We start from the raw sequence: 23,212 nt of genomic DNA, 5'->3' as shown, positions 1-23,212 counted from the left end.
GGAAGGGAAGAAAGAATTTAGTTAAAGATGGGCTTCAGGGTGAAGAGGGTGGAACACAAATGAAGGAAAGAACTGCAGACAAGGAGCTTGGCTGTAAAAGGAGCCAAGACCAGTTCCTGGGAGGAAGAAACAATTTGCTAAATTGTTCACCTTAGCCTGGTGGGCATGCAGACCCAAAGGTAGCTTAAAAGTAGGCCTGCTTGGGGCACCTAAGTGGCTCAGTTGGTTAAGTGTCTGACTCTTGGTTTCAGCTCAGGTCATGATCTCATGGTTTGTGAGTTTGAGCCCCTTGCCAGGCTCTGGGCTGACCGTGCAGAGACTGCTTGGGATTCTCTCTCTCTCTCTCTCTCTCTCTCTCTCTCCCCCCGCCACCTTTCTCTCTCTCTCTCTCTCTCTCTCTCTCACACACACACACACACACTCTGACACTCTCCTCTGCTCATGCTCTCTCTCTCTAAAAATTTTTTTCCCAATAGGCTTACACATTTGATTAGCATGGGTCAATTCCCAGACTAAGGGTGCTTTACTCAGAGGGCTGGGTGGTCACAAAGAGTCCAGAGAAAGGGAGTGTGTGGTGTGTGGAGGGAAGGCTTCTGTGTTCTTATAATGAATAAAGCAGATTTGAATTTTTATGCCAATGCAAGCTTTCTCAGGCTAGAGGTAGTTCAACAGATATGGGGAAAGGGGGGCTTTTCAACTTGTAGATTTTATGCCAGCAATTGTCTTAGAATAACAAAATAGCACTGCTCCTTTATGAATCTCGGATTAAGAACAGCAAGTACAGAAGTAGGAAATGTGGTAGGTGGGAAATATGGCTTAAATGTGCTTTCGGCTCTGTCTTCCAGATAATTATAATGGAGCCTGCTTCTCCCCCACCCATGCCTGTCATCCTCAGTATTAAATTATGATGATGATGATGATTACTGGTAATTATCCCTTTCATGTATTTGGCATTTTCTACTTTCTAAAGTACTTGCACATGGATCCCTTCACCGTGAGCCCAGGAGACAGGAAGGGCAGGCATTGCTCCACCCATCTTTGAGATGAGGAGTGAGGCTGCTGTTCCTTCGCCCTGGGTCACACAGCTTGTTAGGGACCCCGGGCATCTAATGGTCTCTAGCTCTCTCTCAACTGCATATTTAGTTCACTAGAAGGCTAATTATTTCTTTCCACAACCAAGGACACAATGGATATGTATATGGGAACATATATTCCATACATCAAAAATTGAGTTAATATACTTTAAGTATATAGCACTATTAAGTTTAGAGTGTATCTTTGTCTCCCTTCTTCCATCTCTCTCTGTCTCTCTCTGTCTCTCTCTGTCACACACACACACACACACACACACACACACACACATTGAGATCTGTACTATGTTGTTCACTTATGGATTTCAAAGCATTTTCCAAATAACAAGACATTGTCTCCTTTCTCAGTTATAATGGCTGAAACTTTTGGCAGGCTTTTCTCAGATTTCTGCTTCTTCTATGTATTATGTAGAAAAATCTAGGGATAGACCTGGGTATCTGCATTACATTCAGGAAACTGGATATAGAAGTGTGTGCATGCAAGGTACCACCTGCATGACACCTTGGCTGACTGCTAATTATTCTCCATGATCTGGAGCTAATCCCAAGGATTAAATGAGCATCTGCTCCCTGGTGCTGACAGTTGGGTGGGGCTGAGCCATAAACAGAGGGGTTGGATCAGGCTAAGGCAAACCAGCCATTCTGGAGAGGGCTAGGCTTCTGGAGACCCTTGGCAACTTGACCCTGGCTACTTCTGACCCTGCTTTGTTGTACCTTTCTCCATTCTACCCTCACTACCTCTCAGCACAGACATTGTGCAGGGTGGCGGTTAAGAACCAGAGTGAAACTACCGGAGCTCGTACCTGCTCAGCTGCCTCTGTGTGTTCTATGTGACCTTGGGCAGACTGCCTCAATTCTCTTATCCATAGGAGGGGACTATGGCAGTAATCCACGCCTGAGTCCCAGTGCAGATTAGGTGAGATGTTCCCCTTAGAGAGCCTTAGCTATAACCACCGCTGGGATGCACATCATCCTGCTGCCCCTCTCTCTCCCCTTTTGTTTCTTGTTCATCATTGCTGCTCAAGTGCCGCCTCTCAGTGTTCTAGTACTCACTGCTTCTCCTTATATTCTGCCACATATTACCTGGACTAGTCCACTTGGCATTCACCTTGTTAGGGTCATGCATTTATTTTTCTCTATTTCATGGTTCTGAGTCTGTGAGTCCCTCCTGGGGAGAGTCTATTTCAGATCTTAACTTTCTGTAGAAATACACACACACACACACACACACACACACACACACACACGAAGGAAGGGAGCAGAAGGGCAAAGGAGAAATGAATGAAATGTGACCTTTGTTTTAGTCATCTCCAGTGTTAGTTCCCTGCCCACACTTCCTCCTCCTTAGACAAGGCAGGCTTTAGGAGCTATACCTAAAAGCATAAACTCAGCAGAAAGTCATTTGAGAGTAGAAAAAGAGCCCAATTTTGTGGTGTGACTAAAATAATGGTGGTAAAGCAAAAGCCCCTTAGTCCTTAGGAGGCAGGGAGATTCTCATCTGCTTTTCCAAGAATGGAGAATGTAAGACTGCACCTTGACCTTTTTCCTAAGATGGAGTCTCTTTTTCCTCTTGGACACCATCTCTTCTTGAGATTTCTCCCAGAGATGGGAAACAGGCAGAGGACACACTGAAAGGCTGGGTTTGTCAAAGTGATGGGAGTGTCTGGAGTTATGGGAGGATCTGAGAAGGACCACCAACTGGGTCTCAGGCACCAGCAAGAGCACTGGCCTGGCACTCATGCACCAGTCCTTGCTTAGGAGGCCACACATCTACTTGGACTGCCCTGGGCAAGTGGCCTTGCCACCATGACTTCAATACTTCATCTGGAAAAGGTAATCACCTAGGGTCCCTTCCAGCTCTAACATTAGGTAACTTGTCACAGCCCTTATAGACATCACTGCTCCCTGCACAAGATAGCAGTTGGTATTTAAAATAATGGTGGTGACTCATCTCAAAGCGATGACAAAAGAAGGTTGTTCTGATTTATACCCCACAGTGCCTCCACATTCTGGAATCCTGAGAACTAAGAGATTCTGCAGAACTGCACCTTCCAGATACCTGAACTCTACTTTTTAAACATCTAAACTGAATTTTGTTCTCAACATAATAATGTTAAACATTTTTTTCACGTTTTTTCATTACATTTAATATTTTGTTCTAATTATATTTTGCCTTCAGTAAAGAGAAGGGGGGATAATCCCTTGCACTTCTCTGGGTGACTCTGGGCCATCATTCTGACCATGAATGCTGCTAGTGAAGGGATACTCTCTGGAGCTTTTGAGCTCTGCCATGGGTTTGAATTTCTCCTTACTGACCTCCTCACTCCCTTCAGTCTCTGATGTTGTCATTGGGCAGGAATGAGAAGGGACATAATTTTCATATGTCCAAGCCCCAGAGCAAGACAGGGATTTCTTCAAGGTTAAAGAGCTGGTCAAGGTTAAAGAGCTGGTCAGTGGCATTGCTGGAGGAGAACAAGCTCTCTTGCTCAAGAGCCACAGAGGATTCCAGATGCCAGCTTGCCGAATTTGCAATCCCTTATTTCCTTTTTGGGGGTCTTAAGCCATCCCATACAAGTTTCAAGGCTGGATCCTCATGGAGTTGATTGATATTGTTGCTGATGAAGACTACCTGATCATAGAACCCACTGTATATCATATTTTCAAATTTTTCAGTCTATAGAGATTCATTGGTGATGTCAAATAAACAACAACAACAACAACAACCACCTACTATAGCAACTGGAAGAACCTGGCCAAAATCATATATAAGCAGTTTCATCTTTCTTTTTCTTTCCTGCTGTCTTTCCCTCCTTCTATTCCTCCCTTCCACCTCTCTCTATTTCTCTCTTTCTCCCTTTCTTCACTGCTTCTCTCCCTCCAACTCTTTCTCAACCTCCTCTTCCTTCTCTCTTCCTACCCACTCCCCCCTTTTCCTGTCTTCCATGTTGCAGGGACTCTAATAGGATGAAACTTATATTTGGTATATATTCAACTGTGATGCTGCTGCTAAGCTATTCTCTGCAGTCCGGAACTCTGGAGACTATTTACTTCCTCATAGTCCTTTGCTGGCAGTATTAGTATACACCATCCATGATGGAGAATGGGAACTTGGTTGCCATCACATGTTCCAAGAACCAGCTCAGCTTAAAGTGCATCAGAGAAGTGGCCTCTCAAGATAGGAAAGAAGGCAAAGTTTATATCCTGAAATGATGGTGTCTTTCTTAGAAAGGATGGGCCTGCTATGTGCCATGTATCCCTTTCTGTCAAACTCATGTGCAAAGGAAGCATACACTCAGAGTGTGTGTTATAGGCTGTGGAGGATTTATAATGTTTCAATTTAGCTAGGCTGAATTCCATTTCATGCATGTTTCTGCTTAGGGTGGGCCATTGAGGAGATTCTTGTAAGATATGTGATGGGCCACAGGGAAACAGCAGTCATTTAGTATTTCATACATATTGTCACTTTCTGCTGACCCACCTGTGGTTGTGAACAATAGCTGGGCCTGCAACTTCCTCACCTTCCCCTGAGTCCTGAGCCAGGTGTGTAAGTTCATCGCTCAGACAAAGTGTCCTGGGTCTCTGTAGGATACCCTCAAGGTCAAAGCCAATAAGAACTCACAACAAATTTCAGAACATCTTCCTAGGCTTATTCCAGCTTGTTCTTGCTCTCCATCCATATATCATAATATAGCCTGCATATATCATAATATAGACCTTGCTTGCCTTTCCTTTCCACAAGACAGGAATGGACCCACATTGATCCATCACATGGATAGTATTATGCTGATTGGATCTAACATTCAGGATGTAGCAACTGATCTATAGAACCTTGGTAAGACACTTACATGCTAGGAGGTAGGAAATAAATAAAATAATAAATAAATCCTACGAAAATTCAAGGGACTCCTGCCATGTTAAAATTTCTATGTCCAGTGGTCTGTTAAGATATCCCTTCCACAGTGAAGGGCAAGTTACTGCATTTGATTCCTTGTACCACTAAGAAAGGGGCACAATATCTGGGAGCCCTCTTTGGATTTTTGAGTCAATATATACCTCATTTGGGTGTGTTTCTCTAACCCATTCAGATTAGACATAAAAATCTGCTAATTTTGAGTGGGGCTTAGAATAAGAGATGGCTCTGCAACAGGTTCAGACTGTCATGCAAGCTGTTCTGATACTTGGGCCATAGGATCCAGCAGATCCCGTGGTGCTTGAAGTGTTAATGGCAAATAGAGATGCAGTCTCTGACAAGCCCCTGAAGCTGAATCACAGAATAAACTCAGATTTTGGAGTAAAACGACATTATCTCTTTATGCAATTATTCTTCTGTTGAGATACAGCCTTGGCTGCTACTGGGCCTTAGTGGAGAATGAACACTTGACCATGGGCCACTGAGTACTGTGTGACCTGAGCTGCCCATCACAAATTGGTGTGTGATCCACCAACCCATGAAGTGGAACATGGACAGGTTCTCTTCATTATCAAATGAAGTGATATATATGAGACTGGCCTTAAGAAAGCCCTGAAGGCACAAGTGTATTGGACCAGGAGGTAGCCCAGATGCCCGTGGCCCCTACTATTTCTACTCTGTCTTTCTCTCTTAATCTACGGCCTCATAAGTAGCACCCTATGATCACTTAACTGAAGAAAATATTGGACTTGTGTTTTACAGGTGGTTCTGCATGATGTTCACTCACCATTAAAAAGTACATGGCTGCTGCACTATAGCCTCATTCTCGATGGTGGTAAAGACAATAGCAAAGGGAAATCTTTCCAGTAGCAGAACATTGGGCAGTACCCTGTAAAGAAGGAAAGAATTGCATATCCATACCAGTTCATAGACTACAAATGGTTTTGGTGGATGGTCAAGGACTTGAAAAGAACAAGAGTGGAAAATTGGTGATGAGAGGGTCTAGGGGAGAAGCATATAGATAGGGGAATCAGAATGAGCATGTAGGGTAAAGATTTTTGTGTCCTGTGTGAATGTTCACCAAAGGGTGATCCCAAGAGAGTCGGATTGTAAAAATCATATAGCTAGAATATAGAATAACCTATTCTGTGGAAACCAGTCAGCCCTCCTGTCATTCCCCAGGCACTCCTGTCATTTCCTAATATGTTTATCAGCAAAGTGGCCATGATGGCTAGGATGGAAGGTATATGTGGGCTCAGCAACGTGTACTACCACTCACTGAGGATGAACTGGTTACAGTCACTGCTGAGTGTCCAATCTGCCAGCAGCAAAAACCAACACTGACATGGCACCATTCTCCAGGGTGACCAGCCAGCTACCTGGAGGCAGGTTGATTACATTGGCTTGCTTCCATCATGAAAGACATAGAATATTATTCTTAGTGAAAAAGACACTTGTTTTATATATGGTTTTTCTCCAAATGATGTACAGTTTAAAAAATAGAAACTCTAAATATCAATAAAACCATAAATCAGATGTATTTTGATGCATTTTTGTCTATAGATGAGAGCCCACTGAAAGGTTATTTATGTCATTTTTTATGCAATTAAAAAAAAAGTTGGTTATCTTATGTCCATGTCCAACCATTTTAGAATGTTCAAATTAGAAAGTAGGGAAGTAATTCTCCTGAGGTAGGCTAGATTATGCTGCACTAATATACAAACCCCAACTCCTTATGGCTTAATACATCATTCTTTGTTTCTGCTATCATCATAAGATTGGCTTAGGTCTCTACTTCAGAACCCAGAGTGACAAAGAAGCCAACTTCTGGAATGCTGCCAGTTATGATGGCAGGGAGAACATCTCATGGGGGTCTTATATTGGTGATGAAATTGACAGGCCCAGTCCACATGCCTCAACCCCAAAGGAGCCAGAAAGTTCAATGCCACCAGAGCCAACACTTTTTGGTGATCAGAACTAATGAGTACTCTAGAGGTGAGGGAAGACTGTAACTGGCAGGGTCCCTTACAACATGGAAGAATGACAGCTGTTTGTGAGGGAAGAGACAAAAGAAAGACTACAAGTCAAGATGCAAGACTGGGGCTATTTAGTTTAGAGGCAGATGGTCAGCTACACAGGCCTGAGTTATGCCCTGCTCTCCAGTACAGTATAACAAATAATTTTCATATCAGCTCCCAGTCATCAAGGAAAAGTAAAATTGTGTTATGTGCATTCTGCTTAAGAGGGCTTAAATATTGATATTACATTTTAGAATGATTTCTAATACATTATTTTTTATGTTTATTTATTTTTGAAAAAGAGAGACAGAGAGACAGAGAGAGAGGGAGACAAAGAAACCAAAGCATGCTCCATGCTGACAGCAGAAAGCCCAATGATGCAGGGCCTGAACTCATAAACTGTGAAATCATGACCTGAGCCAAAGTCAGATGCCTAACCTACTGAGCCACCCAGGCATCCCTAGAATTATTTCTATGAAAAATCCCTAATATATCAATATTTTGTATGTAAAGGGACACTATGTTTATCTAATTCTGCAAAGATACCTAATAGGGGACATGGAATTGTCATTAATTTTGTTATCATTATAGTCATTATATCCATACTGGGCTTTATTTCTGAGTGAAGTAAGTCACAAGAAGCAAGAGAGAGGCCATAGCCTCATGAGAGCATGTTCACTCACTTAAGTCTGTCAGTTGACTGTTTTTTAGCTACATCAGTTGAGAACGTGTTGGGATAACATGCAGCCCTGGGTAAGATTGTTTTGAACAATATGAGAAATCAGTGGCATTCAGGCCAAATTAAATCTAATTTACTCTACAAATTGCCAAACTATCAGTCCTATTAAATCTGTTTATTAAAAGGCAGGAGAGTCGGCCTGGGTCGCAAGCTGTGGCTGGGATAATAAGACAAAGATGAAGTCCACTAATGTAGATAAATCATGTTTGATTTCCAGGCCAGAGGTAGCCAATGGGAGGGCTTTCACCTCGCCTCCCCTGTCATCCTGAGGTGTCTGTTAGCCAGTCAGAATGTCCCCAGAGTCAGGCCATACTGATTGATTTTTATGGCACTGGGAGGCCTATGTCATTGCCCCCAATCTGGGGTCATTAATAAAACCAACTCCATTTCTCTCTAGTTATCCTTTATACAAAATACAATTTAAACAGGTCTTTATAATTTAGAGGTGAGTGAGATAAGGAAGGTGGAATGGCAGATAATGGTGGTGGTAGTGGAAGGGATAGGATGTTAGGATTGGTATTCTCTGAAACCCTAAAGTGTAGATAGGACAGGTAACAGTAGACCTTTATTCTCAAAGTACTTGAGGTGACCCACAAAACTTTATAAGGTTTTAGATTGGATCTTGCATCCTAATAATTGCAAGCATATACATAAAATGATGGGGAAAGGACAATGCTAATTAAGGCCTTTTTCTTTAAGAAAGATCAATCTTTGTTTATGCTTGCTTGGAATGCTCTATCCCAGGGTTTCTAGTTACTGCTCATTCTTGGAGGTCTAAGTTAAGCTCTCTCTCATCTTAACAAGTCCTCTTTTAATATCCCAGCCCTTAGCTATCCTTCTTTTGAACTCTTATCCCAATGAATATTAATAGTACTTGATTTGACAATTATCATATTCTTCACCACATTGCACTTTGATCAGTCTTTTTTATGAACTCTTTCCCTGAAACTACAAAAGAAATATGTAGAGAGATCCAGTAACTTGCCCAGGATCACACACTTAGTAACTTGTGTTATTTCTAGGCAGCAACCCCCCACCAATGCAATGTTTGATTGCATGGGGTAGTCTGATCTTGAGGGAGAAGAAACCTCATTAAGGATGTGAGTTGGAATGGGCTAGGGAATGGCCAAGGAATACAATCTGAACTGTATTCTTCTGGGGCTAGAAAAGCAAGGCCTCTAGTGGGTGTCAAGCAATGGCCCTCCAGCCAGCGCTGGCAGATAGGCTGGGTAGAAGTTGAAATGACTGGGTTCACTAATTCAGAAGAATATTCCCTTACATTGAAATTTGACCTGAAAGCACCTTTCATAGATCCATATCTGTGAACTTCCACTTTGTTCCAGGCAGTCTTCAGCTCAGACAGCCTTTATAGTGGATACTTTCTGAAAACCAGGAGTAAGGAATATGACTAAGAATAAAGAACAAGCCTTGAGCAAACAACCTCAAACCCTAGATTTGCATTCTGTGGAATAAACTTGTGGGTTTCAGTCACCACTCATTCAGTACAATTCAATGATAGGTTCAAGAAACTTCTGGAGGAAAGTTGAGGTGGGAGAAGGGAGGGATGAAAATTGCTCACAGTAATCCAAAGGCTTTATTAGTCTGTAATTAGGAGTGATGGGAGGAAGCCAAGTGAGGGAAAATTTAAGCTGAATTGCAGGAAAAAACGAGTCTCTAACAATGAAGAGTATTCAACTGTGGAGGAGGATGACAGAGACAGAGCAGCGGCAGTCACTCATAATTTCTTTATTGGTAATTTGGTCTCTATATTTTGGATGAAATACATATCTGGGAACCATGCCAAGTCATGCAAGGGATGCCCTTTAACCGGCATTCAGGGTGATAGCATTAATGGCTCTGGGAGAGGAAAATGAGATAATCTTGAGAACCAGCTGAGAATGAGAAGTCCAAAGAACAAGGTGTTCTCTTAGTGGGTCCTGGCAATGCACATCGTTTGAGCTACTCAAGAGTGGGGACCCTGCACCACTAGAACAGAAACCAGCGCTCTCTCATCTTGCTTTCAATATCTCTAGAGAGCATCTCTTACTAGATCCAGTCTTAGAGAGATATGAATTATCAGAATATCATATTCTAGGAAATGACAAAATGCAACTATGTTCCATGTAATAGATTTAAGTTAGAAGGGAAAGAAGAGTGAAGATGGGGTTTTAAAAATGAATTAAAACATATATAAACAACTTTGCATCACCTCCTCCTGATAAGACTTACTTATGCAAACAAACCTTTGGTTTTGTCCTATCTAGAACACTCTACAAGTGTTTTAACCAGTAGCTCTATTGCCCTTTAGTCTCATCCAGGTGGGTTTTTACGTGCTGCTGTTTTCATGTCATACTCTGTTCATGGTCTTTCCAAGGACCTTTACAATCTGTTCTCAACTTACCCTTCTAGCCATTATCTGTATTACCCAAACCCTCTAGTTCACCAACATGTTTAACATTTGCCCAACACACACACAGACATATATGGGCACACATGTGCCCAAACATGGCACACATGCTTACAGATATACACATGCATGTGCACACACATACAAACAATAAAAAGAACACTCTTTTCATTCAACACCTTGAGAATCTTGTGTTTCTGGGAATATAACTTGAGGAAATGACTCTTTTGTTTTTAAACACAATCTTCTCATTCTTCAAACCCATTTCCCACCTCTATTAGGGGCAGAGGTGAATGTAGCTACCATTCTTCTTCCACCTGGAATGCCAGCATCACTCAACTCAGTGTATAAGAAGTCTGCCTGTCCTGTAAGGCTCAAGCCTGGTACTATTGTTACAGAATATCCTTCCCAACTTCCTCAGAAGGAAGAGATCCCACTTTTCTCTGAAATTCTGCAGCATGGTCAATAACCCAAGGATGCTAACACATCTGCCTTCTACCATGGGTCTTTGCCTTCATTCTTTAACTCCCTTACTAGGATGTACTTTCTCAAAATTTAGGACCATGTTTCACATAGCTTCACACTTCCCACAGAACCTAGCAAGGTCTTTTTAACCCAGCAGGTACTCAGAAAATACTCATTTTAGAGAATGAATAGATTAATAATCAGAAGATGAAGTCTTCATCATATCACTCCTCCATTTAGAACATACTCTTCTTGATCTTTCCACCAAGGCCTCATGAGGCTTGTGATTCCTCTAATACCACATGTAAGGTCAATCTATTAGATCCCTGCTGGTCATCAACATTATTTTTGGCTTCTCTTGAGTTCCTTTGCACTGCAGAACTACTGAAACTCAATTCTCCGTCTGGAATGGTGGCCTCTCTCACCTGGCACTTTGTGGCTGGCCAAGCCCTGCCTTCTCCAGGAAACTTTTTTTGGCCATTCCACTTTTGATGAAAAACGAGGTTCCTTGAATTTTTATGTAATTATAATTAAACTGCATACCATAGCACTTAACTATTTCCTGTTTTAAGAATGTTTTTGTTTCTCTAACTAGACCATAAATTAATTTAAGGACATACAGAATAGTGGTAAAAGGCTTGAACTACAGAGTCAGCAGCCTGGTTGGAATCTGACTCTGACACTTCTTAGCTGTGGGATCTTGAGCAAGTACATAACCCCTCTATACCTTCTTTTCCATCATATCAGGAGTAGCCTTGATCTAGAAAACTGTGAACTAAATAGACTAAAATTTGCATATGCCTTCAGAATGCATGCAGTAGAGGCAGAAACACATGCATATAGAATAATGAAATGTATATCTAGTTAAGAGTGAAGGTGAGTGAGTCATACAGTAAGCACACAAGGAAAAGAACAAATGGAGAAACTTGGATGTCTTGGTCTGTCCAAGTAGTCCTGAACTGATTCTTGAGGAATTTTGTCAAGGAATAGAGCACAGCATGGAGTGATTCTGAGCCCATGCATGATGTGTGGACAGAAGTGACAAGCAGAGGGGTCTGTTAGGACTGAAGATGCCTACGCCTAGATATGGGCTTATGTTAGTGGTAAAATGAAATTTATTTCTTTGAGCACAATGCAGGCAGTTTCCCTTAAGTGCATTGGCCATATTTTCTCAGCCTATATATGTTGTACCTGGTTTTATGATGGCATAGGTTACAGGACATAGAGACTACCTTGGACAACATAACATGCCTACAGACATGCTGGGGGCAAGACAGAATCTGTCTAGACCATTTTTGAAGCTGAGAAGAGAGCAGGGGTGAGTTCTACATGTGCAAAAATTATGGCTTCATCACAGGGCAGAAAGAGACCTCTGAGGATGCTGTTAGCCTCCAGAGGAGGCTGCATTCCTTCAGTGAGTAATCAATGGTGCCAGAGAACCATTCAAAATGAGGAAGGTTGCATATGCATTGGGGTGGTCTCTTAACCTCATTCCTTCCAATTCCATGATGTTAAATAGCAATTAGAACATCATGCATTTATTTACTTTCTGCTCCGCCCCTTGGGCCCCTTAAAGTCACTCCATATTTCAGTCTTAATGGGACATGGTAATAAAGCCAAGAATTGCAAACGGACCAGTTTGGGGAACTTTTGGGGGAAAGTTACACGAAGGGCACATTTTTACTGCAGCAACTGACAATTATCTTCAAAGAGGTTTCATGAACTGCCTCATAAATGTAACATTCCAATCACATTCTTATTGTTTAATGGGGAGATATGAAAATTCAATTGACAGAGCTGTCACTCCGATGAAGGTAGTTTCATCTGAAACAGGCACTGAAGACACCTTTAGGAGTAAAGACCCATGTGAACACATAGCACACTGGACTCATGAGTCTGATTTTGACTCTCACCAGCCTTGCACATGCCTGGATCATGCCTCAGCTGCTACTCTGCCTGCCTGTAACCTCTGTCCTATGTTAGGAAGTCCTACTCATTCCTCAAAGTCCAGTAATTTGCTTTCCTCTAGGAAAGCATCCCTTCCTCTGCCAGCCTGTTCTCATCTCTTCTTATTCTAATTCCTATAACATTTAGAGCTTAAGCTTCATAATTAAATTAGAAAATACAGACCATTCTATTGATATTAATAATATGATTTTAACATAACATGTTAGCACTATAACCTCAAGTACGCAAAACTCATATCACAACTAGAAGCACATAATAAAAAGGGCCTGTTAAGAATAAGAGGAGGGTGGACATTTCTAATGTTGTATTGGGTCTTTAGGGACAATATTTGGGCTAGGGTTCCCTTTGATGACATTTCTGTTTCAAAAGCAAGTCTCATCTGCCCATTGGTTTTTGTACTTGTCTGGATTTGTTTGCGTTAACTGTTTCTTACTGCAGGAAAGCACTTTGGATTACATATAATTCTGAAATATAAATAGAATGCATACTAAGGGTAAGAGTTAGTGCTAAGTTTGTGGATAGAGGAGAGGTATTCAGGGAATGGAGATAAAAACCTGAAAATATATCAGAAATCTAATTTGAGATTCTGATTTATCTGTGTATACTTATGAGTTCTTGACACATAACTATCCGCTAGTGGGCCCAGGGGCTATGCCTGTGGAGACCTGTTTCTGATGTGGGAATAATTCTTGGATCAAATAACAAACTCCTTTGCTTTTAGATGCCATACACTCAAAACAGGTACAGAACAATTATTTCCAGAGTGACATCCATAATTATAGGATGAATAAGATAATCCACTACTAAAGTGTAGGAAGAGACTATCAGAACCTATATTAGTAAAAGGATTACATTTCTAACATTTAATTTTTAGTTTGGCTTGGAAGCCCTCTTTAGTCTTTAAGCCAGAGACATATGACTCACAGTGGCCTTGAGGTGTCCAGAAAGGAGGGTAAGGATTCCATAGCACAGAAGGTTTGGTGTTGTGCCATCGCTGCTTTATTCTTTTAGTTTGTATATGCCCAGGTAAGGAGATTTGTGGATTATATTATCTTCTTTTAACAAAACTGCCCTTCATAGTATAGAGAAGTGACTTATAATAATCCTGTGAGAAAACTGCAGACTGAAGATAATGCTAACCATACAAGCCCTCATGAATTGCTCTGTTAGGGTGTGGTGGTGCCACAGTGCTCTTCCTCACTCTTCCTTAGCCCCGTTGCCAGGTAAAAATAAGGGCGATCCAATTAGATTGAAAGAAAAGTCAGTCAATGAACAGAAAAGTAAATGCCATCTAAAAATGGGTGTTTAGAGACACTTCCATCTCTGTGTGATTATTGTTGCCCAAAAATGATGATTAAAGTTCTCATATATGAGAGTACACTGAAATAGTCAGGAAATTTTTTTCTAACCTGCTTGACTTTAGATAAGCTAGAAATTGACTAGCAAAATTCCAATAAGTAGTTTTGCTCTTTGGGGTACATAGGATTGAAAAGTGAATTCATGACTAGTCAGCAGAACCAATTGCACCTTGATCCATGGGCATTGTGTGTCTTCATGAGGTAACTTTAACAGTCAGAGCAGCCATGAAAACCAAGGATCAAAATAAACTGAAATCAGTGCTGGACCTTACAACTGTTCTATCACAATGTATTAAATCAAGACATTCTAAAATGCGAAGCATATTCGGGCTCAAGTCTTTTCTCTGAAAATATTACTATGAATAATGTTTTCCATTTCAGCAAAAGGTTAACATTAAACTGTGATTACATAAAAATCATAAAAATCAAATGTTCATTTATTTCTCATTTTTAATTTATATTTTAATGTAAGTTTTATAATGAATGCAACATTTATAGTATATATATGTATATATATATGTATGTATATTTATGTATTTATTTATATGGGGGCAGCAAGCCCCCATTCTTTCCTGATAGGTGTGTATGGCCATTAACTGATACTACTGGGTTTGAGGTATTTTGAAAGTATTCTCTATGACCATAATATTAGTGATAGAGAATGCAATTTGAGAAACAAATTATAAGACTACTGGTCCACAAGATGGATGACCAGTTAGGGCAATTAACTGTAAGCAGGTGCCAACAGTAGATTTGATTAAAATGGGGATGGTTCAATTTTTCTAAAAGAATATACTCCAGATTCTTCCCTCTGCTTATCAGGATCCTACTACACAACCCAACTAACTTCTTCCACCTTGCTACTCAGTGTCTGTTTGTATCAGCCCTCCTCTTCAACCTGACTCGATGGCTCTTTGCGTCCCAAACAGAACTGACCCTTGCTCCCCCCACAGACGTTTCTTTCTTGGTCCCTGTCTGAAATGCCCTATCATGTCCTGCTGACCTTCTGGTTGTATCTGAATCTTGCTCATCCCTCCTGACCAAGGTCAGCTCTCTTCTCTCCTTCAATCTTCTCAGACCACTTTAGCCCACGATTTTTCTCTTTCTTTTCTAAACTAATAGCAGTTTCTATCTCTGCCACTCATTTGACAATCAACTATATAATGCATTGTGACAGCTCTGATATTACATTGTGCCATATCATTATTTCCCTCTTCTGTTTTTAGGTTTTGTTTTTTTTAATCTATTTCCACTCACATTTTTCTTTATATCTATAACTTCACTCAAATCTTCTTTTTGGTAAGGTGATATTTCCCCTTTCTGTTACAGTCTTTCTTAATCTGTGCTCAGTAAAGATGTTTAATAAATATTAGTTGTTAGAATAAAGGATGGGGAGTTCTATTTGATGTTGCATTTCTTCACTTGCTATTAGAAGAACAAAATATACTGAGGTAAGGTTTAAATGAACAATGTATATAAAGTGTAAGGCAGAGTGCCTGCTGCTAGGTAAATCTTGGTAAATTTTGTTTTCCCCAGAATTAACTCATTAATGAAAACTTTTATGTCACAAAACCACTTGGCCAGTCATTTGAAGCAGCAGTTGGACAGGAATGAATGATTTGAGGCCTACTTCATTTGTTTATGCAAATATCAAGCCCTAAAGAGGAGGTTTTAAATTTTATTTCAGTGTGCTTTCTCTCTTATTCTATGAATTATTATTCCCTAAAGTTTTCTGCTTATGATCAAGAGAAGGGATTATAATTTTCTTGACTCTTTGATAATTGATGCTAATAGTGTGATGATCTGTCTGACAATTCAATACACTGACAACGATGAAAAAAAAAGGAAAGAAATACACATGCACGCGCGCACGCGCACACACACACACACACACACACACACACACACACACACCTGCAGTGCCCTTAATCAGACCTGAAGCCTCCTGCTGACAGATATTTAACTCATTAATTTTGTTTGGCTGTCGGTCTGACACCATCACTATAATACAATATGAAGTGCTAATTATCACAAAATCCAATGATACAATTTACTAGGAGAGAAAAACCCTTTTTCTTTCTTTATTGGAAGCTGCCTGCTCCTTCTCTTAAATTTGATCAGCATTTACTGTGATAGAAGAGGAAACCACAGCACCGCATTTGCCTTGAGCCCTAACTAATGCAAAGGACAGTTCACTCTCAATCTATGTTATTTTTCAGATAATTCAGCACATCATTGGGTGCTTACGAGTTTCTGTTGGTAATCTAAGAAGACAAAACAAATCTGAGGTCCCGCATCCCCTCACACCGGTACAGAGGCTGACTCAGATGATGAGCAGCAGAGGCCAGTACCTCCTTCCTTCCTAGGCATTGAATCCATTTGGGAGTACAGGCACTGAAGAGCTGGCCATCCATTTCATCCTATTTCCTAAATTAAATGGGCTGGTCAGTTTCAATATTCCTTTCAAGTCCAGATTTCTTAAAAATAAAGCCACCATTGCCAGACTTGCTTAGGAGAGTGTGTATGGATCCTGAAGTCTGGGACTGCCAGTTGCCACCCGGGCCAGGCTGCTGTTCCTAAGCCCTCACCTGAGGAGTAATTGAAAGAATCTACTCCCTCGCCCTGGAAGTCACCTCATGCCTAGAGTTCCACTAGTTACCAAGTCTTCCCATTGACCTAGCCAAGGTCTGCCCACCCCTGGAGGCATTTTCTTTTTCTTGTAGTCAGTTAACAATTGGGCAGCCATTTTTGTACCCAGAGGCATCATCCACCTTACTTATTCATTTGCCAGGCCAAATAAACCCTGAATTTTCTATCTCTTTCTTTCCTCACTTCACTCTAACATCAATGCAACCTAAACCTCTAAACCTGTGTGTGTTGAGGGGGGAGTCCGAGTCATGGAGCTGGTGTAGAGAGGATGTTACCTGATGAAGGGGTGAGTTCCGTTACCTAATTCCTTAGTCCTGGAGCTCAAAGAATGAAGCTATGCAAGAGGAAAGACAAGGGAATTTTCCAGGGCACAAACCTCCCTACAAAGTTCACTTTAACTATGAGCACTGAATGAAATATTGAACACCTGGGAAATTATTTTAAAAAGGGATATTAAACAACAGTGCAGGACTGTCTGCTTATATTACAATGTCTATCTTCTCATGTGTCAGCAACAAGTAACGCTGAAGGAGGCCTAATTAACATATTCACAGTGGTACAGGTAGTAAAACAGTTATGCTTTGCATTGCTCAGGATGTTCAGAGCTGAAATAGATAAACTATGTGGGAGACTAGTAATAGGTAATTATTCTCTACTTACATATTCAGCCTCATAATTCTAAATTAAGGTAAGTGGGAAAAGCTTATAAAATATTCAAAGCTCCTTTATCTTTCCTCCTCCCTCTTATTAGAAACTGTGCATGAATTTGCATAGAATAAACTGAGCTCATAAATCAAAGAAGAAACTGCAAGAATGCTCTTTGTAAGTTATAATTTAAGGTTAACTGTAGCACATTTTGCTTACTGTATTATTAATGACTTTCGTTCACTCATGACAAGATTACATATTAAAAATTGTTGGTAGACAAAACTCAGTTCATAATCAATTTGCTTCTTAATGTGAGCAATCTGCGTGCATCCCTACGGCGGAGGCAGGTTTAGCGGGGATAATGGAAGGAGCGCCTTGGGAAGGACCGTTCTCCCACAGCGGGGCTTCCGCAGGGAAGTGATTGACAGGCAGCTCCAAAGGGGGATTTAGTGACTGGTGAAGGGCAAACCTGGAAGGGGCGCAGTCAGTGCCTCTGTGGCTCCCAGAGGCCGCGGTTGGGCTCCACGCTGAACCAGACGCCTCTCCCCTTCTTCCTCCAATAGTGCCGGGGACTTTCCAACCCTGGCCGGTATTTGAGGTCTTTCCACCTCCCATTCTCATTTACGAAACTTTGTCACATCTCTTTATTAAAGAATGTATTTCTTTTCCAGTATTAAGCAAACTAAATTTCCATTTGCTTTCTCAAACAGTTGCCCTTCTCATTTTCCCCTGCTGTCCTTCCTCCGTTTCACTGTGTGTTTACATTTTCAGCCAGGTCCTCTCCTTGCTCTTCACTTCTGGGGCTCAGCATTTCCACTCTTCTTTAGAATCGCTCCTTCTCCTTCACCTGAACAAAGAACCACAGACCCTGTCCCTGCAGTTAAGGCTTCCCACCTCCTGGGTCCACCTGAAGGTAAAGTCTTTCTTGCCTGTAGGTTGAGATACCTGCTGCCTTCTGATGCACTTGTAACGCACTTACCCTCACTCCCAGCTGGAGAAGCAGAGAGATGCACAGGCTGTTTATGGGTTATTTTGCTGGAAGACGGCATGAGCCGGTTGGATCTTTGATACTTAGATCTTGTGTTTTTGCCCTGGCTCTGTCTCAGGTAGAATTTTGGAGGAAGAATGATCTCTGAGATATGTACATGCCTGGATGCCTTCTGAATGTGTGGGAAAACATCTGGAAATCTTATATTGAAATGTTATATTGCTCCATTTCATTAGTGTTTTTAATCTTAGTATTATAGATTCTGATGAATTGGCACCATTTACCTGCAGAATGTGTTCAAATTATGTCAGAAGTCGTAATCACACTGGAAACACTGGAGACTGTGGCTCCTTGGGATGAGGACCTTGTGATGTAGGCATTCTACAATCCAGAAAGCATTGTCTATAGATTCCAAAATATCACTAGGGGGGATCCAAGGGGAGAATCGTTTCTTATTTGATACCAATTTCTAAGCAATGGGACTGACTTCTTGTCTTGTCCTCTCCAGACTCACAGGTCCTCATCCCCCTGCTCTTAACATGAAAATACTCCAAGAGGCACAGGAAATATTCACAAGGGCTTCATGCAAAGCCAGAGGAGGCACAAAGAAAAAGAATGTGTGGTATTGGTGGAAATGAAAAGAATTAAGAGTGGGAAACACACTTAGGCATGAGGTCGGGGTGGGGCACTTGAAAGGGGAGGTGACTCGTCTTAGATATAAAGAAATCCAGGACATTAATTAAATTAAATAAGGGAGATGGAATGAAAAGTCAAAAGGGGTTACTTTTTTTCTGCTTGATTTTTAAAGTTGAGTGGTCTTAGGCATTATATAGTCAATCTTCTCTTACTTGACTCACTTGTTAGATGACTTCATTACTGTTTGGGATTCAGCTCTAACTCTTAATCCATGACCTCACATCCCTAAGGGTCAGCACAGCCTACTCAACAGAGCTCCAGGCTTATGCTTCCAATGTCTGGCTTTATGTCTCCTTACAGTTTCCACATAGCACCTCAAAATTACCATGTCTAAAACAGAATCCCCTTTTGTCCACATTCAGACAACTCCTTGGACATTTTGTCCCTGTGCATGACTATCATCCATCCAGTCCCCAAGCAGCCATCTTATGAGTCTTTCTACCTCCCCTTTAACCTCCAGGCTCCGACCCTCGTAAGTCTAGCCAACATCTATCTTCTGAATCGCCCCTCACATATAACCCCTAGGCCTTACCTTAGCATGGACTCTCATCTGGGGGGGGAGGGGAGCACTGTAATTGTCTATTGGCTGGTTCTTTTGTTGACGTTATTAACCCCTGATCTAGCATCCACCTTGCTATAAAGTGGTTTTCTAAAAGAAATCTTTGATCATGTCATTTCCTTATTTTAAATCCTTCACTAGCTCTTTGAATGATAAATTCAGATAGCTCAGTGTGGATACATAACACCTTAGGATTTTCTTCAAGCCCACCTTTCTATTACTTCTACTTTTCTACTACAGACTTCTCCAATTCAAATCAAACACTTCTCTCTTCTCCTGTCTCTGTCTCTGTCTGTCTCCTCTCTCTCCTATAACACCTAAATTTTAGACATTAACTCTTTTTATTTCACATTTAGCCAGAGGCAGAGCTTTTATTTCTGTAATGTTGCCAAAATGTTAATTCAACTCATTAAAAATGTATTGTGCATCTATTATGAAATTCTAGGAATTGGGGGAGGTTGGGAATGAAGAAAGTTAAGTAAAAGCAGAGAGAACAGGAAAACAGAGAAGACCCAGTGGACTTGGGAAATCTTTATCAGCCTCTCTTCCTTCCCAAGAGCATAACAATCAGAAGCCCCAGGGAACCATCCTGCTGACCAGGGGCCACTCTGCCCTGGGACCAGCTACAATTCTAAATGGTCTCACATTCCCCTAGGTGGAGACTGAGTAGTGGATTCAAAGTGATTGGCACACAGAAACTATTTTCCCTTTTTTTTTTTTTTAACTCAGAGGCACAATACCCAAAGTTAACACTTGGAATGGGACTCTTGTTATTACAGCTTTTCTTTATCACATGGTTCCCTAACTTCTGGCTGAGCTGCTAGGCTAATTTGCTGAGTTCAGTTTGTCACAGTCCGGTATTTAGTTCCTCTTCTTTTGCAATGAGATCCATCAGAGAAGAAGGCTTTCATGTTAATTAAAGTGCTGCATTGCCTTGTGCCTTGGGGGGAAATGTGCCCCACAAGCCTGGAGAGAGGAAGATCCACGCTTCCCACCTAAATGAGTACTTTGCATTCTTATTTTGAGCAAAGCATTTCCAGAATATGGGGGAAAGGGAATTCAGAAAAAAGGGAACAAAGGTGGTGGTGGAGGAAATAGAATGAATGTCTGTATTTACGCTACTTGCTACTGCTATGGACTCAGACAAAGAAACTGTAAACATTACAATAAGGAATGGCTTAGTAGCTCATTTGAAAGTTACTCCTCCAAAGTCACAAAATCATTCATAATTAATTGTCAATTGATTGATGCTGATGTATGCCTAAGACGTTATGAGGAGGTGAGATCAGTATGGACTTCGGCTACAGTGTGAAGGACCCTGAAAGAATAGGATTGAAGTATGGAGCTGGAGGAATACTGTCTTAAGGGAGGGAGTAGTGTCCCCTGGGTGGTGTGAACTCACACTTCCCTGATGCTGCACGGATACGTGGCTTCAGCAGAAGACAAACCACATTTAGGCAAGCTGTCCTTGACATAGTGCATGTGGAGGGTTGTGCTGAAGTCCTCTGGGTTTAGTCCTCTATTGTGTATTCAACTCTTTGTTTTGTATGGAAGCATATAGAGAACTTCTTCATTTCCCTTCTATCTAATTCCATTCCTTTGGGGAGTGCTCACTGCTATCAACACATTGTCATGTATTTTTCCAGCTCTCTTTTTATGCATGTACATATGTAGATACAGATACATATTCATGTATATACACACATCCATAGTAATTCCCAACATAAATGGGATCAGCTATATATATATACTCTTCTAATGAGTTGTTTAACTTATTACTTACACACGTACCTTGATGATCCTTCCTTGTCAGTTGCCTTCATTCCTTTCAGTTGCATATGGACAACTCAGGGTTTATTTAAGCAATATGTTACTGATAGACCATCAGGGCATTTTCAATTTTTCCTTGTGGCTAAAAGCTTGTTGATACCTACAATTTTGGACTATGTATGTGTTTCTCTGTAGGGTGGATACATAAAAGTAGGAGTAGGATTGTCAATTTTGATAAAAAGCCATTGGATTGAGTTTCAAAAAGGTTCCATTTACATTCCCACCAAAGTATATAATATGTGTTAATGCCCATTTCTCTCACATTAGTGTTATTTTTTTCTGCTTATAAAATTGATGCGTGAAAATGGTATTTCCTTATTGTTTCAAAATACATTTTCCTGGTAACTAGTGAGGTTTAATATCTTTTTTATGTGATTGGTCTTTCTACTTTCTCAGGTCTATTTTTATTGCTCTAAAGAAGCCATTTGTCTCATTTCTATTCCTCATTAATTAAAGTTAAATTGGTTTGACTTCCACCGAATTTTTCCTAACCATCAAATGCCTAAGCCAAGTAATGTGAAAGTGTTAAGTGAGTTAAATAATCAATTGATCAATATGTATTCACTAGGCAATTAATGCCTCTAGTCTGTGCTGGATATTGTTGGGGATATGGCTTTGGCTTTTAAGAAGCTTATATGATCTTTTAGGGTGATAAGACTCAAACTGTAATCAATGACAGTGCTGCTGTTTACTAGACCCCAAGGACTGTAGACAACCAGGGAAGAGAGGGATTCTGTAGTTTGGAGTGGCTGGGAGAGACCTACTGAAGGAGAGGTAGTTGCACTTAACCTTGGAAGCAAGATGTTGGAGGAAGATAGTGCATTTTAGACTAGGGAGAATAGTGTGAGCCAGGCTTCTAAGTAGGTAAGTTGTGGCTTTCAGAGGATAGTAAGGAGTGCAGCCATCATAGAGCAGAGATTATGGTTATGCATAGGATTCCAGGAGTTCTTGAGCTCCTGTGAATAATCCCCCAGCCACGTCATACACACAGACAGACTGTTTCATTCAGTCCCACTAGGGGGATTTGCCTCAGCTCATTCTTGTGGCAGTTTGCCTTTGTGAGGCTATGTGTCAGGGAGTTCAGCTTTCAGCCTCCTGGTTCAGGGGGACAGATAAGGACAGGGAGAGGCTCCACCCTTTAAACTCCACTGAGTCCCCCAGGAAGCTGCTGGATCCGGGACCTGCCTGATTGCAGCCCCTAAAGCCTCATCATTTTGTCCAGAGGTGCCATTGCTGCAATTACAATCCAAACCCAGAGTCAATTACTCACTGTGTGAATCACCCCCAAAAGATTGCTTTTTCCTTTTCCATTAGTATCACACATAATTGCACTCTGTATGGTTCCTAAACTCTTATTCCTGACTTCAATGTCCATGAGGATCTAGGGTGATTATAAAGTCCCTTCATCTCCTATCACTGACCTCACTGACACTTTCCATAAAGTTCTTTTACTATTTTCTTCATTAACAATACACCCACCTCCTACCATTAATTTTTCAGCTCCTTGTGAGGAAAGAATCACTGTGTTTTCCCTGCTGTTTTTTCCATATGTTCATCTTTTCTTCTTTTTCTTTGTCTCCTTATTAACAGGGAATGTTAACACTCACGTACCGTAGAGTTCTGGGGATGGTTTATTTTAATGATTCCGGCTTTCTCTTTTATAGCCAGTATCAGCTGCAGACCCCATGCTTCTCTTCCTCTTGGCCTTCAAGATCACCACAAGCTGCCCCAGCATCTGACCTGTCTCAGGCTTTCTCTCTGACTCATTCTCAAGCTGCAGCTAACCCCTGCTTTCAGTCCACTCTTACCATTCAGTGTGGCTGTCCAGTGTATTACCTGTCCATAGGGTTTATGAAATGGGATCAACTAATTCATCATAAATAATT

General features: G+C 41.1%; 1 long non-coding RNA gene across 2 annotated transcripts in view; it reads right to left on the bottom strand.

The window, feature by feature from the left end:
- The window catches only part of LOC144223139 (uncharacterized), a 63,827-nt gene that overhangs the window by 19,299 nt on the left and 21,316 nt on the right, over nt 1–23,212 (bottom strand). Inside the window, exons 2-3 of one of the 2 annotated variants that reach the window (XR_013332587.1) lie at nt 21,288–21,455; nt 5,789–5,890 (exon numbers count right to left, since the gene is read on the bottom strand). This is a non-coding gene — a long non-coding RNA (uncharacterized LOC144223139). The remainder of the gene's footprint in view (nt 1–5,788; nt 5,891–21,287; nt 21,456–23,212) is intronic. The other variant, XR_013332588.1, reaches the window with a different exon arrangement.

Source organism: Crocuta crocuta, unplaced genomic scaffold, assembly GCF_008692635.1.
Source record: "Crocuta crocuta isolate KB4526 unplaced genomic scaffold, BGI_CrCroc_1.0 scaffold231, whole genome shotgun sequence".
Classification (NCBI taxonomy): Eukaryota; Metazoa; Chordata; class Mammalia; order Carnivora; family Hyaenidae; genus Crocuta; species Crocuta crocuta.
The sequence above is the reverse complement of the archived record's forward strand: the minus strand, read 5'-3'. Positions and strand labels throughout refer to the sequence as shown.